The following is an 18,976-nucleotide window of genomic DNA, read 5'->3' as shown; positions in this document are numbered from 1 at the left end:
AGGTGACCCAGGAGGGTTAATCTCTCCAGATTCGGTAGTTCTGAATCAGAACATTCAATCTTGGGTCCAGGTTTTGCTATGCACCTGCAACCTGGCTCTCTACACAGGTGTGCAGGATCATTATATAGTCAGGTCTGATAATTGCTCAAAGCTCTCATTTTTGGAGACAGCTTACAGTTTGGAGACCGCCCCCAGTGTGGGAGATGGAAGGTCTCACCCGGGGTCAGGGGGCCCCAGCCAGAAGCCACGAGACAGATGTCTCATCGCGGGGTAAGAGGGCCCAGCCAGAAGCCACGGGACAGAGGTCTCATCAAGGGGTCAGAGGACCCAGCCACAAGCCAGCAGGTCTCCAGGATTTAAGTCAGCTCCTATCAGAGGTGTCAGGAGAACCCCAATCCTTAGGCCAGAGGTGGGCCACGCAGCAGGACACTGTGACTGAAAGCTAGAGAGCCAAGTGTTCTGAGAGAGCTGAATGACGCAGTCAAAGGACTGGTAAGAGGAGCAGCCGTGCTGCCAACACATAAGCCAGGTGGCTTGGTATTTTTGTTAATTCATGTTATGTGGAAGAAACCCCTGAGTGTGCAACTGATGTAAAAGTGAACTTTCCTTTATTCAATAAAAGTAGGCTGCCATGCCCTAAAACTGCAGTTTGGACTGGCGCAGCTTATAGTAAATGTACCTGCTACTTGAGTTTAATTCCTCAATCTCACAATATATAATATATATATACACACACACACACACACACACACACACACACACACACACTGCAGGCAGTGTAGAATATATATACAGTAGCAAAAGAAAAACTCACCCAAGCTCAACCGCTATATAGTATAGTTGGTGTGTAGAGTAGTCAGTGCTCTGGCTAATTAAGCTCACAAAAGATCCATAGAACGTACAGGTCGGCAACTCAACAGCTTCTCCATAGAAAATATTTATTTAAGCATTACAACAATAACATCATCCAAAAACTGACGCGTTTCAGCCTTAGGCCTTCATCAAAAGCATAAAAAAATCACTTGATTAAAAAAATCAACCCATTAATTGGTTACAGGTGGAGATGACCAGACCTGGGCCAAACAAACACACACAAAAACAGGGGGTTTCAACAAAGAGCACAACATGTTAACCATTACAGTCCCACTCATACAACAGTGGAAGATTTTCAATAAAAAAATTATTAATAGCTATACTTCAGAGCATTATTTCAAAAACAGGCTAACTTCCATCCTATTGTTCATACCCAACAGTATTCTGGTATTTAACGTGTGTATCCACCACACCTCCCGTTGGAGCAGGGTGCGATGGGTATCCCCCCTCTTGTAGACCGTTTAACATGTTCTAAACAAAAGAAAGAAAAAGTATCAAGGTTACCTCCATGCACTGTCTTGAAATGTTTAGATGCTGAAGGGGCAGGACGCGGAGCCTAGCAGAGCAGACATGCATTGTTAGAGCTCCACACCGCTGAGGAGAGAAGAGAAGGACAAAGCGGAGCCTGCAGGCTCAAAAGGTATCCATTTGAACCTTTTTGCCCCAGGGAACAAACTGTGAAAGTTTGGGCAGGAAATATGGTACTGGGAGGAAACCGTGGCAGAAATAAAAATCACCTCACAAAGAGCTCACAGGCACTCACTGCAGCTGAAGCAGCTCCAGTCACCTCACAAGATACAGCATCAGGGCGCTCTCACAGACAGAAAATGTCACAGCAAGACTCTCCATTTGAGTCAGATACAGAACAAATCCTCTCACAAACTTCTCCACAAGCCTCCTCAGTATCCCCAGTAATATTACAATTTGAAAAGATGCTTCATAAGGCTTTAAAACAAACCTCAGACCAAATAACAAAAAGCCTAACCAAAGAAATAAGAGAGCTGGGAAACCGCACCGCAGCCTTAGAAATAAAAATGGGAGGGGCAGGAGGCGGAGCCTAGCAGAGCAGACATGCATTGTTAGAGCTCCACACCGCTGAGGGGAGAAGAGAAGGACAAAGCGGAGCCTGCAGGCTCAAAAGGTATCCATTTGAACCTTTTTGCCCCAGGGAACAAACTGTGAAAGTTTGGGCAGGAAATATGGTACTGGGAGGAAACCGTGGAAGAAATAAAAATCACCTCACAAAGAGCTCACAGGCACTCACTGCAGCTGAAGCAGCTCCAGTCACCTCACAAGATACAGCATCAGGGCGCTCTCACAGACAGAAAATGTCACAGCAAGACTCTCCATTTGAGTCAGATACAGAACAAATCCTCTCACAAACTTCTCCACAAGCCTCCTCAGTATCCCCAGTAATATTATTACAATTTGAAAAGATGCTTCATAAGGCTTTAAAACAAACCTCAGACCAAATAACAAAAAGCCTAACCAAAGAAATAAGAGAGCTGGGAAACCCAGCCTTAGAAATAAAAATGGATGAAATTGAAATTACAACCCAAGAAAATATAACAGAATTGGAACAATTAAAAAAAGAGAATTTAATACTTCAAACTAAGCTCGAAGATTACGAAAATAGAGCCAGACGTTCAAACTTGCGCATAAGGGGAATACCTGAAACTGTGACAGACCTGCAATCTACTATTACTGCTCTATTACAAGAACTAAATCCAGATATCCCTATTGAACGTTTAGAACTGGACAGAGTACACAGAGCCCTCACAGCCAAAAAGAAAGATGGACCCCCACGTGATATAATCACAAAATTTCATTATTACAGAACGAAAGAACAAATACTAATTGCTGCAAGAGAAAAAAAGGAACTTAATTTTCAAGGACACAATTATCAAATTTTTGCTGACCTATCCCAACTTACTATTACTAAAAGACGATCCATGAAACCCCAACTAATGGAACTGCAACGCCACAACATTATGTATCAATGGGGCTTCCCCTTTTCAGTCAGATTTAACTACCAAGCTACAATTTACAGAAGCAGATCAGCAGATGAACTACAACAAACCCTTTTAAAATTAAATCTGACAGAACCCACAAGCGGCAACACTCCCACACGCAGAAGAATGGCATCATCTTCACCTTCAGACAGCACCCAGAAAATTTCAGAACAAAATGGGAATCATCATTCTCACAAAAGAGGCCGTTATGCCACATCATCCATGGACCAAGAAGATTCAATGGACTGACATCCTAATTCCTGATATCTCTTCATTTATTATACTAAGAGATGGTTCTCTATAAAAAAACTATATTTATAACTGAATGTAACTGCATTCTGATAGTCACACACTGTGTGGGATCATGTTACATTCCAGTTATATTTCTTATTACTTCTGATTCATATAGCCTTAGAATATATAAGTGAAATGAGGAAATTCTTGTTCAGTTATATATTATCAGGTATTAACAATAGATTTATTACTTTTTAGGACAAATATGTTCAATAATCCAGAAGTAATGGAAGCTTTTTCTTTCTTTTCTTAAAACAAATATATTATTACCTAACTAGTTCCTAGAATTATGTTTTTGTTTATTCTAATCTGAAGCAATACAACCTCAATTTTATGAGTTAACATATCTAAACAGTTACATATGAATAAAATATGTAATTGTTTACTCTAAAAGGGTTAAAATCCCAAAATAATTCAAACTATCTTCATCAATACCAAAGTTATTAACAGTACCTTTCTAACTGAATTATTTAGCCTAGGGCAAGACTAACCATATACAACTACCCTGGAATAAATAATTTCAACAAAAACTATATTCTGCACTCCAATTAATGAAACATCATTTTGATGTCTTTTGACATAGCACTTCTCTCCTGTAAGCGGAAGATCCGTGTACCCCCATTAGCCCTCCTCATTCTCCCAACCATATTATGTGGGAGTGTGACGAAGGCACTTATTCCCCTGAGAGAGATATTTATTCTCTTTCACGGGTAAATTGTGATTACTTGCAAAAAATAATTTATACAATGTATCATCTAATCTCATATGTTTTTTGTTTACTCTTTACTCCAGAATTCACTGGTTTCTTTTCTATCTATTCATCTCTTCAGTCCACACAGGTTGATCTGCGCAGTCAGCTCTGCATAACAAAAAGTAAGTCAAAACTATTTGATCTATTGCCATGGCACCACTGAATATACTTTCCCTGAATGTTCAGGGAATAAATGTCCCTCAAAAAAGGACCAAAGCCTTCCGTACTTTCCATAACAAGAAGGCTCACATAGTATGCCTCCAAGAAACACACTTCACCAAAGATTCTACTCCAAAATATATTTCTCCTTTTTATCAACAAATTTACACGGCTTCTGCCTGTACCAAGCAAAGGGGAACTCTAATTGCATTTCACCGATCCACACCATTCACCTTATCATCAGAAATTAAAGACCCAGAAGGTAGATACCTGATACTCATGGGTTATATAATGGATACAGCAATCACGGTGATTTCCTACTACGCTCCTAACAAACAACCTACACCATTCCTCTCACATATATTACAAGTGATTAATACACACAAAATAGGAACAGTGATAATGTGTGGGGATTCGAACCAGTTCCTCCTCCCATTTCTAGATAAATCACCTTTTACACCATCCAAAATAACCTCTAGATTACCTTTTTCTCAACTTCTTTCCAAATACAATCTGGTAGATTCATGGAGAGAAAGTAACCCAATGAAAAAGAAATTCACTTATTTCTCGCACCCTCATCAAACCTTCACCAGAATAGATCATATTTTTCTAACAATAGGAATGATACCAGAAATTATTGCATCAGATATAATTCCGATTCCGTGGTCTGACCATAATGCAGTATACACTACTATAGCCTCAGCCATACCAAAAGCGCATGACCCAACGTGGTACTTACCGGACATAATGCTCAAACACCCACTACATCAGATGGCCATTGAACAAACTTTAAAGGAATACATATCAATTAATAACACAACAGACATCTCCCCAATAACACTGTGGGAAGCTCATAAGCCTGTCTTGCGTGGTACAATACAAAGACAAATGGCACTATTTAAACGAGAACGCAAAAATCTAGCAAAAAAACTAGAACTCAATTTTAATGCAGCCTACATATCATTTCAAGATAATCCATCTCAGAGTACAAAATCTCATCTGGAAAAATCTAGATTGGAATATGATCTATTTCTCACTGAGTCAGTTGATAAATCCCTCAAACGCTCCAAACACAATTTCTACATGAATACAAACAAACCAGGTACATATTTGGCTCGGGCATTAAATTCAACTAACAAATCTTTCAAACCAATACGTTTGAAATTATCAAAAAATGTTTACACTTGTAATCCAGTTAAAATAGTCCATAAATTTCACTCACATCTCGCAACTTTATACAAGACAAACAATGAATTTAATCCTACAGAAGCTGAATCCTTCTTCTCAAAAATAACCTTACCTGAGTTATCTCAGAATCAAAAAAGCAGTTTGGATGAGCCTATAACTATAGATGAAGTTGCTAACGCCATAAAAGACCTAAAACTTAACAAAAGACCAGGCCCAGACGGCTACTCGGCTTTATACTATAAAACATTCTCAGAAATACTCTCTCCCATTCTCACTGAAACTTTTAACAAACTTCTAGATGGACATTCTTTTCGGCAAGAAACACTAATGGCAATTGTTTGTATGATCCCAAAACCCCTTTCTGATGAAACTTCCTGTGTGAATTATCGGCCCATCTCTCTGTTAAACCTCGATATTAAATTATTAGCAAAAATAATAGCAAAACGCCTCAATAGCATTATAGGAAAATTAATACATAGAGATCAAGTAGGCTTCATGCCAAATAGACAGGCAGGCGATAATATACGCAGGGCAGTGTTATTGGCACATATTGCTAATAAACGGAAATTCCCTTTATGTTTTCTATCTCTCGATATTAAGAGGGCATTTGACACAGTATCCTGGCAATATATGCAATATTCATTACAAAAATGGGGTTTTGGACCCCACTTTTTAACATGGATCAAAGCATTATATAATAAACCCAAAGCCTATATAAAATATGCTGGATACAAATCTGAAGCCTTTAATATCGAAAGAGGTACCCGACAGGGTTGCCCATTATCTCCCTTATTATTTGCCCTTATACTCGAACCCATGGCCCAATACATCAGAACAAACCAAACTATAACTGGCATTGAAGTAGGAGGTATTACACACAAATTATGTATATTTGCAGACGATATATTACTTTTTCTATCATCACCACAGGTCTCTGGTCCTAACTTAATACCAGCTCTTGATGGATTTGCAGCCCTATCCGGCCTTATGATTAATCCTAAGAAATGCCTAGTGCTTAATATTTCACTCACAAACATGGAATTGATCCCGGCTAGGGCTGCACTCCCATTCACATGGGCAGAAAAATCAATCCCATATCTTGGAATTCATTTAACAGCATCTCATTCTGACTTATTCTAAACCAATTATCCTCCTGTATTAAGACAGATCACAAATCTAATAAAACAATGGTCGCAACTTCCTTTATCCTGGATAGGGAAGATTAATGCAATCAAAATGACTATTCTACCCAAATTGCTTTATCTATTCAGAGTCCTCCCTATTCCAATTCCTTCCTATTTTTTGAGAATAGTACAAAAAAGAGCAACTTCGTTTATATGGGGCTCTTCTAAACCGCGTATACCTATACACACACTACATCTTCCCAAAAATAAAGGAGGCCTGGGATACCCTAATTTTACTAACTACTACAGAGCAGCACATTTGGCCAGTCTGTCCAAATACCATGCAAAACAGGAAATCCCATTATGGGTATTTATAGAGGCTTCAGAAAATGACCCTCTATTAATATCAAATTTATTATGGCTTGATCCTAAAGACCGCTTTAAAATTCATAATCCCATAACTAAACACTTCTTATCTCTCTGGGATAAACTAAAAACCAAATATCAGTTACAATCTCCACACAATCCTCTCCTTTCTTTTATCAGAAATCCGGCCTTTTATCCGGCATGGATCTACCCAAATTCTTTTAAAGCTTGGACAACATCAGGCATTCAGACACTAAATGACTTCATAGCATCTAAATCATTCCTTTCATTCCCATCGCTTAGAGAAAAATATGATCTACCAAACTCTGAGATATTTAGATATCTCCAAATCAAAAATTTCTATACACCATTCCTAAAGGGGGATACACCATTATCCCAATTATCCATTTTTGAATCAATCTGTACAAAAGATCCATTTGCTAAAGGTACAATTTCATCACTTTATAATCAATTATATGGAGTAGCAAATCTTAATAGACCCTCTTACGTTCAGAGGTGGGAGGAGGACCTGGGACGAACTTTAGAAGACACGGACTGGTCTAACATATGGCTCACATCTAAGTCATCTTCACCCAACATCTTAGCACTGGAGACAAATTATAAAGTCCTAACTCGCTGGTACCTTGTACCCGCTAGAGTGGCAAAATATTCACCTAATACCTCAGCTCTTTGTTTTCGAGGATGCCCAGAAATAGGCACATATTTACACATATGGTGGACATGCCCAGTAATCCAAACCTTCTGGAAGGAAGTCTTCGTGATTGCATCTAAAATATTTAAAAAAATAATACAACCAGATCCATATTTAACTTTACTTAATCTAAAACTGGAATGGTTAACACTCTCTCAATTCAAACTTATGATCCAACTAATAACGGCTGCAAAACAAACAGTGGCCAAGGCATGGAAATCTCCTACATTGGTACTAGCAGAAACAATTCACAGAATGAATAATACAATGTCCCATGCTAAGATGGTAGCCATCGATCAAAATCAAATTCCAAAATTTGAAAAACTTTGGCATCCTTGGATAAAACAACAGTTCCTGTCAAACTTCAATGACTCTGTCCTGTTGCCATGGTAACAGATTAAATGACTTACAGAGACACCCATTCTAAGGCTTCAAAGAGAACTAAAAAGAATAATAAACTGACGAGCGGGACAACCTTGTGGACCATACCTCTACCTTTCAACCCTTTTTCTTCTTTCTCTTTCCTTTTCTCCACCTTACGATTAAAGCTCATTATCAGAATTTATTTGACCTATATACACTCTACTTGTAAACAATATGTATAGTAGGTATAAATCATTTAAATACCTACAAAAGTAACTAAGGAAATGATATATATATTTAATTTAGGTTTACGTGAACCCAATGTTTAATATTTGAAATTTCATGATATTTACCTATATAAACCCTACTGTAAAACAATGAGCTTACTTTATAGATCCTTGTAAACTTACTTTATGTATCTTTATAACATTGTATACTCAATAAACTTCTTTTGACAAGGAAATGTTTAGATGCATTAGAAATATTTTTGGCATTTGGATTGACAGTGTCATTATAGTGTTCAGAGACCCTGATTTGTAGGTGGCGAATGGTGCAACCCACGTACTGTATCTGACAAACCATACACTCTCTGCTTTCCGTATGACGATATCTTCTCTAACCCCTGAAGGGCAAGGTATTCTGGTTTAGATAAATTAAGCCTCCCAGGATGTGTGTGGATTTAAGACAATTCTTTTGCCGTGTACACACGATCAGACATTCCGACAACAAACTTCTGAATTTATTTCCGACGGATGTTGGCTCAAACTTGTCTTGCATACACACGGTCACACAAATGTTACATGGAAAATCCAAACGTCAAGAACGTGGTGACGTACAACACATACGAGGAGCCGAGAAAAATGAAGTTCAATAGCCAGTGCGGCTCTTCTGCTTGATTCTGAGCATGCGTGGAATTTTGTGTATTGGAATTGTGTACACACGATCGGAATTTCCGACAACTGATTGTGAGAACCAGCTCTCAAATTTTTGTTGTCGGAAATTCTGACAAAAAATGTCCTACACACGGTCGGAATTTCCAACAACAAGTTCCCATCGAACATTTCAGATCGTGTGTACGCGGCATTTCAGTTTATGTAGTTCAATATCCACTATGTGCTGAAAAGAATCTACAGCTTCACTGCGAGCCTGACTGGGGTAAAAATATCTGTCACTCAAGGAAATAGTACTTTTCTTAATACCATGTAGACTCCCCTCAGACTCGGATTGAAGGCTTTCCAAGGTAGATGTCATAGTTAGATGATCAAACAGGAAGGATGTGTGATTGTCAAATCGTGTGGTGTGTGGTGTGACGTTATCAGATGTTGTTTCTTGCAAAAAGTGTTTTTTAAGCATTATATTTCTAATAAAACGATAAGCCCTGTTTCACACTTGTGCGGTGCGAATTGAAGCTCAGGTTTCACTGGGGAGATAACAATCTCCTGTTCAACGGATTCATTGCGTTTTTGCTCAGGATTAGAGAGCAGGGAGAGGGGGAGGGAGGGGGGGGGGGAGAGGGGGAGGTGTAGTGAGGAGAAAGAGAAAATCCTTGTTCAGAACGCAATGCATCTGCGAATCAGATGCGTTCCCATAGGAGATAATAGGCTTGTAGTTCGCACCGCAATGCCCAAAAAACGCACACGTTTTTTGTGCAATGCGCAGTGCGAATGCAACGCACATATGTGAACCAGATGCATTCATATGAATGTATTTTAAAATGTCCTGCGAATTAGATGCGGTGTAAGCCGCATCTAATTTGCATAGGTGTGAACCCAGGCTTAATGTCTAGCACAGTTTAAAAACATCAAATTCATGTGTTGGGGCAAAGGATAAACCTCTGGACAACAAAGACAGTTCATCATTAGATAATGTGACAGATGACAGATTAAGTACATTCACAGTATCTAGTCTCCCTGCTTCTTTGATCGCTTCGGATACTCCTTGTGCTCTACTTTTGCTGGCTGACTTCCCCATCTTGTCCTTTTCTTTTTCCTTTTGTTCTTTTCTTTGTGTCCTGGGGTTTTTTGATGATTTGTTTGGATAACTTTGTCTAGAAAAGACAGAGCTGACAGAGCTGCAAGATGAATTAGATAAACTTGGCTCAGCTGTGTCAGAAAGATCCAACTGATTGTATGAGATTTCGGGTGAACTAAAATGAACCCTTTTCTCACTGGTAGATCTGGGTCTTCTCTTTAGAATGGAGTGTGGAAATCTGCTGTCCTTATGCACATACATGTTAGCTTCCTCGTAATCTTTCAGCTCTCGTAAAAATTTAGATCTTTTGGTTTCCATTATATCGGCTTCCAGATTTTTTATAATGGTTTGTAACTCTTGATTTAGTTTCTCATATGAGGCAGCCGACCGGAATTGATTTGCAAATTCTTTTAAGATGATAATATCTTTGTTTACATCCAACAAAGGCTTTTCCTCATATGTCATGATAAGGTTCATGAGGCTCAATGAGCACTTAGAGAGGATAGCATTCCATTCTGTCACAAAAGTATCACTATATGTAGTTGCTGGGGACTTTTTTATTCTTAGGCTCCTTGGGATCATACCCTCATCAACATATTTCTTCAGTCCTGTATAGTCCCATAGTCGTAATTCTTTCCGCATAAGGTATTTTAGTTTATCAAAAATGGAAAGCAATGTACTGGCAATTCACTTTTGCTTGCTACGAGCTGTCACCCCTTTCATACCATACATGCACTACCAGTGGGGGAGTTTGTGCGAGCAAAAAGGAACTGCTCTGATTATGAAGATTATGAGAAAGAATGTACTGTAGTCTCAGAAAGACTAATGAGGCAAGGATACAAAAAACATTTGATTGATAATGGTAGGATCAAGGCAGAGAAAAAGGATAGAGGTAGCATGCTAAAAAATGCAGAGAACCCTAGTATGAAAAGACAGTCCCATTGTAATAGAAATACTAAAATATTTTGTTACTACTTACTCTAAGCAATATAATCAAATTGTAGCAATTGTCAAAAAGTGCCTTCCTATAGTTTATATATTCTATATGCGGATAAGACATTGTATGACATTTTAGAACAGGGATATAGTTTTTCCAGTAGAAGGGCTCCCACACTGGGATATATCCTCTCTCCTAGCCTTTTTCATCCTCATCATCCCCCACGGACATGGCTAAGTACCACTGGATCTTTTCCTTGTGGCACCAGCACATGTAGACAATGTAGAAGACACAGAAAAAACAAAACTGTCATCTTTCTCCACAGGCAAAACCTACACTCTTAAATATTTTATTAATTGCAGCTCTAAATCAGTGGTTTATGTAGTGGAATGTAGTGCATGTCAGATACAGTACGTGGGTTGCACCATTCGCCACCTACGAATCAGGGTCTCTGAACACTATAATGACACTGTCAATCCAAATGCCAAAAATATTTCTAATGTATCTAAACATTTCAAGACAGTGCATGGAGGTAACCTTGATACTTTTTCTTTCTTTGGTTTAGAACATGTTAAACGGTCTACAAGAGGGGGGATACCCATCGCACCCTGCTCCAAGGGGAGGTGTGGTGGATACACACATTAAATACCAGAATGCCATTGGGTATGAACAATAGGTTAGCCTGTTTTTGAAATAATGCTTTGAAGTATAGCAATTAATGATTTTTTATTGAAAATCTTCCACTGTTGTATCAGTGGGACTGTAATGGTTAACATTTTGTGCTCTTTGTTGAAACCCTCTGTTTTTGTGTGTGTTTGTTTGGCCCAGGTCTGGTCATCTCCACCTGTAACCGATTAATGGGTTGATTTTTTAATCAAGTGACTTTTGCCCTTCATACCTCACAAGGGCTGCTTCCCTTATATATACAATGCCAAGGTGCCTCAATAAGGGCTAAATTTTCTCACAAGGGCTGCTTCCCTTATATATACTTGGTTTTAATGTCATATTTTTATGCTTTTGATGAAGGCCTAAGGCTGAAACACGTCAGTATTTTGGATGATGTTATTGCTACAATGCTTAAAAAAATATTTTCTATGGAGAAGCTGTCAAGTTGCCGGCCTGTACTTTCTATGAATATATATACAGTGCAGGCAGTGTAGTGTGTGTGTGTGTGTATATATATATATATATATATATATATATATATATATATATATATATATATATATATATATATATATATACACAGTGCAGTCAGTGTACACTATATAATACAGTGTATTGAAGTGGTTAAGGGGAACCCTATGACAGAATTAAGAAAAAAATGGCATGGGCTCCCCCCCAGTCCATACCAGGCCCTTTGGGTCTGGTGTAGATTTTAAGGGGAACTCCACACCAGAATAAAATTTAAAAAACAGCACGAGGTCCCCTTCAAAATCTATACCAGGCCCTTTGGGTCTGGCATAGATTTTAAAGGGAACTCCACACCAATTTAAAAAAAAAAATTTGCTTGGGTTCCCCCCAAAATTCATACCAGACCCTTATCCAAGCAAGCAGCCTGACAGGCCAGGAAATGGGGGGGAATGAGCGAGTGCCCCCCTTCCTGAACCATACCTGGCTGCTTGACTTAACATAGGGAGGGTGCTTTGGGGTCCGCCAAAGCACCTTGTCCCCATGTTGATGGGGACAAGGGCCTCACCCTGACAACCTTGGCCATTGGTTGTCGGGGTCTGCGGGCAGGTGGCTTATTAGAATCTGGAGTAGCGATTTCAATTAAACGCTCTAGTCCTATACGAATCCTTACCTCCTTTTTAGATCCCCATGATCGATATGTTCTCCTGAATATGTCTTTCACTCTAGCTAACATATATGCCCCTAATTCGGGACAGATTGGTTTTCTCACAAAGGTCTTTGAGAAACTACAGACTTTCTCACAACCGTTTATGGTTATAATGCCGCGTACACAAATTCGGCCAGCAAAAGACCGACGAGAGCTTTTGGTCGGAAAATGCAACCGTGTGTATGCTCCATCGGACTTTTGCTGGCCGAATTCCAGCCAGGAAAAAAATTGAGAACATGTTCTCAATTTTTCGGTCGGAAAAAGTTCCTATCTGAAAATGTGATCATCTGTAGCAATTCCGACGTGCAAAATTCCTACGCATGCTCGGAAAGAATTCGACGCATGCTCGGAAGCATTGAACTCAATTTTCTTGGCTCATCGTAGTGTTGTACGTCACAGCGTTGTTGACGGTCAAAAGTTCAGCAAACTTTTGTGTGACCATGTGTATGCAAAGCAAGCTTGAGCGGAATCCCGTCGGAAAAGCCATCATATCTTTTTCCGACCAAAATCCCGATTGTGTGTACGCGGCATTAGAGGAAATTTTAATATGTGCATGTCCCAGACCAAAGATAGATTCACCAGGTTTCAAACTACTCCGCTGACCCAAGCCCAAAAGCTATCCACTTCTTTCCGCAAATTGGTTCGATCTAGCAGTCTTTATGACACATGGAGAGTGAAACATCCTACCCACAAACAATATACATTTTATCCCCCCCCTCATAAATTATACTTATTATAAATTAGACTAGATCATTTCTTTGTGACTGCACCTTTGTTACCTTATGTAGTCTCCGCAGAGATAAATCAGATGGTCGGATCATGCACCTTTTAATCTAGATATTACTCTATCTGCTCCGATGCCCAAAACATGTCATTGGCATCTCAATGAATCCCTACTACGAAATCCTGAAATCCAGGACCATGTGCAACAAAAACTGTCAGATTTTTTTCAAATAAATGAGGGCTCAGTGTCAGAGATATCCACCTTGTGGGAAGCCCATAAGGCTTTTTTTAGCAGTGAGTGCATCTCTGCAGGCTCTCCCTTAAAATGAGACTATTAAGCTGAAAGCTGAGCTCCTTACCCAGCTATGAGCTGTGGAGAGGCGCCTACTTCAACCCCCCCATGGTGAACCATCTATGAGCTGTAGTTTCTCTTCATAACCGTATTAAATCCTTAGACTTAAATAAGATTTCTAAATCATTGTTGTGGTCTAGACATAAGTTCTATGAGTATACCAACAAACTGCACAGGGTGCTAGTTAATAGACTCAAACCACGTCCATTTTTATCTATACCTGATCATTTAATGCAGTCGAATGGTACCCCCACTCACTGTCCTTATGGCATGTCTAGGGTGTTTGGGGATTTCTACAAAGGTCTTTATATAACTGTTTGAGCTCTGACTCTCACTCCCATTTTACACAAGAAAAATTTGATGACTTTATGTCTTCTTCACAATTACCCAGGATATCCTCCGAACAATGATCTAAGCCTAATTTGCCCATCACGGCCCAGGAAATAGCCAATGTGATCAAACTTTTACCATCCCATAAGTCCCCGGGACCTGATGGGCTCCCCTATACCTATTACAAAACTTTTCTCCCAATTTTAGGTTCATACCTATTGACCCTATTCTCTTCCGTATTAAAAGGCACCCTCCCACATTCCCAGTTTTTACATGCATTCATAACTGTCATATCAAAGCCAGGTAAAGACCCCTCAATACCTGATAATTACTGACCCATCGCACTATTAAATTCGGATTATAAAATATTCACAAAAATCCTAGCCAACAGACTCTCACTGATGTTACTGTCCTTAATACATAGAGATCAGGTGGGCTTTGTTCGAACAAGACACGCAGGAGATAACACAAGTACAATAGACCTGATTGCTCTCCTGACCAAGACAAAATGCCCTGCCATAGTTCTAAGCTTAGATGCTCAAAAAGATTTTGATTGCTTAAGTTGGCCATTTATGTTTTGCAGTATTTTCCCGATATGGGTTTTGGGCCCTAGTACTAGGCAGAGCTGCCCTTTCTTGCCCTTGCTTTTTATTCTTAATCTGGAACCCCTTGCTGTGGCCATCAGGTCTCACCCAGAAATTTGTGGGGTATTGTTGCGGCAGCGGGAATATTAGTAGTCACTTTTTACCGACAATATTTTTTAACTCTAATGCCACGTACAGACGATCGGAATTTCCCACAACCAAACCGTGGATCTTTTTCCAATGGATATTGGCTCAAACTTGTCTTGCATACACACGGTCGCACAAATGTTGTTGGAAATTCTGATCGGCAAGAACGCGCTGACGTACAACATGTACGACAACACTATAAGAGAAAGTTCAATAGCCAGTGCGCCCCCCTTTGGGCCCCATCTGCTTATCTCGTGTTAGTAGAAGTTTGGTGAGAGACAATTCGCGCTTTTCAGCCTTGTGCTTTTCAGATGGTTACTGCTCTTCAGTTTGTGCTTTTGGGTTCGTATCTGTTCTTCAGTGCATGTTGTCAGTTCGTATCTGTTTTTCAGTGCGTTCTTGTGTGCTCGTTTCTGATTTTCAGATCGTTCTTCTCAGGTTCTTTTAATTTTCAGTGCGTTCTGTTAGTTCGTTCTGACCAGCGGACCATTTTGAAGCCATGTTGCGGGTATGTACTTGTCGTAGAGTTCGTACTGTGCAGGGGCTTGGTGTTGGGATTCTTACTTTGACCCAAGGGCGAGGAGGAGTTCATTGACTAAGAATTGGTTGCTCCAGCGTGACCAATTCTCTCACATGCCTTTGTTGTGGGAGATCCAGGAGAATAATCCTGATGATTTAATGAATTATCTCCATATAACAGACCGTTTTTCACCGTCAGTTGACTTTCCTGTCCCCTTACATTACCAAGCAGGACACCTGCATGCGGCAAGCCATCACTCCCGAGCAGAGGCTAGTTGCCACCTTGCGGAACTTGGTGATGGGGAGAAGTCTGCAGGACATCAAGTTCTCGACAGGCATCTCCCCCCAGGCTGTGGGGATCATTATTCCAGAGACCTGTTCTGCCATCATTCAGGTCCTGCAGAAGGACTATATTAAGGTTTAATACGTTTTCTCCTTTAACATCACATTCTATGTATTTAATGTTTGCTAATGTATTGTATTTATTTAATCATTCCCTAATTACCATGATTGTAATATGCTGTGAATGTCCTCTTGCATGCTGGAAGCTTTTAAAGTTCCTTTTTTTGTCCTTCATGCATATTTGCCTTCACTAACCTCCCCAGCATGCTATCCTGGGCCCATACACACCTAGCCTAGTCACTTAATGTTTTTTCTCAGCTCCATTGTAGTGCTTACCCTAAACACGCCCTAAAATGTGTTTAAATGTTATTTTTGTCCTTAAATTCAGGCAAAGTGCAAGAGTTTTTTTTGGGGGGGGGCCCAAACTCATGTGGAACCCTCCCTCCCCCCAACCTCTAAATCAGCTGATACCAATCCTCTATCTGCTGACTTTGCCAAACCCATACACACTATACCTACCTCTTTTGCGTTCATTTATGGATGAATTCACCAAAGCATGTAGTGCAAGGGCCTGCCTGAATACTTTTAAATGGTACTGTTTAAAGTTTTGTTCTCCTAATATCTTGATAGGTAATTGCGGAATGTAAAAATGTGCTTCAATTTGTACATTGTGTATTCATATTTTTGTATTATGACACTTCTTACCTGTTCAGTGGGCTGCCAATAGTGTAAGTAAGGAGGGGCTGGCCAAAGTAACACACATTTTTTATGCATTCAGCTCTCAATGAAGTGGAGGGGGTTACCTGTCCAAAACATACCGCCCATAAAATTTTTACAATGGGCCATCAGAGGGTGTGAGGAATCTGATTAGTGGACCTCATACTTTTGTCTTTAAATACTCCTTAAAATAAATGTTATACTGATGTTGGCCAAGAATGTTTGTGTCTAATCTGCTTGCAATGTTATGTGCAAAAGTACAAATTTATTTTTTTCTTGTTTGACTCGACAGTTTCCTTCAAACCCACAGGAATGTCAGACTGCGGCATCCCACTTTGCCCAGTGGTGGGACTTTCCTAACTGCAGAGGGGCAATAGATCAGAAACATCCACATCGTCCCACCCCCCAACTCGGGTTCATACTATTATAACTATAAAGGGTTTACAAGTATTGTGTTGTTGGTGGTAGTGTCGGCGACATACAAGTTTTTGTATGTGGACGTGGGGAAGAATGGCTGGATGGCGGATGGTGGAGTCATCGCCCAGACAGAGTTTTACAGACGGCTCCAGAATGGTGGCTTGGGCTTGCCACCTGCGGAAGACAACATGGCTGGTCTTCCATTTGTGTTCATCACTGATGCAGAATTTAGGCTAGGTGAACATCTGATGAGGCCATTTCCCATGAGGACCTTCACCCCGGACCAGAGGGTTTTTAACTACCGGCTGGCCAGAGCCAGAAGAGTGGTGGAGAATGCTTTCGGCATAATGGCCAGCCGGTTCTGCCTATTTCTTACACCAATCCACATGGCAGAATAAAAACTGAACCTTATTGTGCTTGCTGCATTATGCACAATTATCTATGCAAAAATGCAACAAACTATGTGGCCTCAGTTGGGACTGAGGCCGGCTTTCCTGATCATCCAACCCTGATGGCACTTGAAGCTGGCTGTCCTGGCTTGCCCACCCAAAGCGCCCGCGAAGTGAGACAAAAATATCTGCAGTACTTTGCGGGTAGGGGGGGCATTGATATGCCAGCAACTGTGTGAAACACTTTTGAAATAAATTTTTATTTTAAACTGAACTAATATTTCATTTGATTTACCGCTTGTGTTTCTTTTAGCTGTCTCCTAGGTTCTCCAATGGGCTTTTCTTTTTGGCCATTTTCTTCAATAGTGCAAACGTTATTTATTTGATACAAGGGGTGACAATCTCTTCTTCAGCTAACTATTATGTTGTGGGTCTGGTACACACACACACACCTTGTTTTTGTTGTATTGCTAATTTTTGTTGTATGTAATGCATTAATGATAAAAAATAATCATCCTTTTCAGCACCAATTAATTGTTTTGAGTGCACTAATTAATTGTTTTGAGTGCCTAAAATGACCTGATTGTGGCCAATTTTAGAGCACTGTGGGGTTTATTTACTAAAGACAAATACATTTCGCACTACAAGTGCATTGCAAGTGCACTTGAAACTGCACTGAAAGTGCACTTGTAGTGCAAAGTGGATTTGCCTTTAGTAAATACCCCATTGTCACTGTAAACACCAACTTACCCCAAAAATTGGTATTGAGCATCATAAGAAGCCACACGTTGTTGAGTATAAAACATTTTACTCCGTGCACATTCACATGTGCATTAGAAAAGGGTTTTTGAACAAACCAACATCTTTGGTGTATAACATTTTTATGTTTGACATTATAAATATCCTTTTTTGGTTAAACAGGCATGTTTAAAACCATAACATACACAACTCAGGAACTTACAAAGTTCAACTTTGAAATAGTGAAGGCAATATCAGACATTAGTATGTTAAAACTGTGTTGATCTTGCCTTCATCAGATGGGGTGATGTCACCCCTGTGAAAGCCAAATTTTGAAGATGCACACAAATTGGGAGTCAAATGTGGATTTCACTCCTGATCCCATGCCTAATGTCAACATGTACTAGCTCCCATCATGGGGATCAATGGACGCGTTTCTGGGGTGCAACCCGTTCCTCTCACCTACTTGAGTTGCGAGGAAGGGGTTGCACCCACAAAACGCGTACCTTGATATCCCGTGATGGCAGATAGCACATGTTGACACACTGTGTGCATCTTCAAAATTTGGCTTTTAAAATACTTTAAAACTTGATTTAAAATAACAAATTCCATGACAAAAATCTACAATTTTTGTGTGTTTTAGATTCTGCTTAAAACATCAGTGATGCTCTTCATTTTTTGTTGAACATCATTGATGTTTTCCTTTATCTTTTCTAAATCGCGATTGCACACCATGGTCTCCCCGATGAGGATATGTGCACTTGCACTGGGGAAATGAGTTTCTTCTTCCACAACATCCACATCACTTAAAATAAAAAAACACATCATGCATTATAAATATGCAGGCATACATCTATTACCTGAAGCTGTGGTCTCAGACACTCACCTGTTGTGGTCACTATTCCAACCAATTCATGAACCTCTCCTCCCTCCACATCCTCAGGTTGTGGTGTGGTGACTTCGACTTCTTTAGTAGGTTGGGGGTCCCTGGTGTCCTCAGATGTCCCAAGTCTTTTCTCCCCTATGTGAATTAAAAAAAGGTATGCTTAGCACACAGATATTTGAGGCAAGAAATAAGAATATGAAACATTGCTTGGAAGTGTCGTACAATTGTCTGTTTTGGCAGAG

Source organism: Aquarana catesbeiana, linkage group LG11 (genome assembly GCF_042186555.1).
Source record: "Aquarana catesbeiana isolate 2022-GZ linkage group LG11, ASM4218655v1, whole genome shotgun sequence".
Taxonomy (NCBI): domain Eukaryota; kingdom Metazoa; phylum Chordata; class Amphibia; order Anura; family Ranidae; genus Aquarana; species Aquarana catesbeiana.
The sequence above is the reverse complement of the archived record's forward strand: the minus strand, read 5'-3'. Positions refer to the sequence as shown.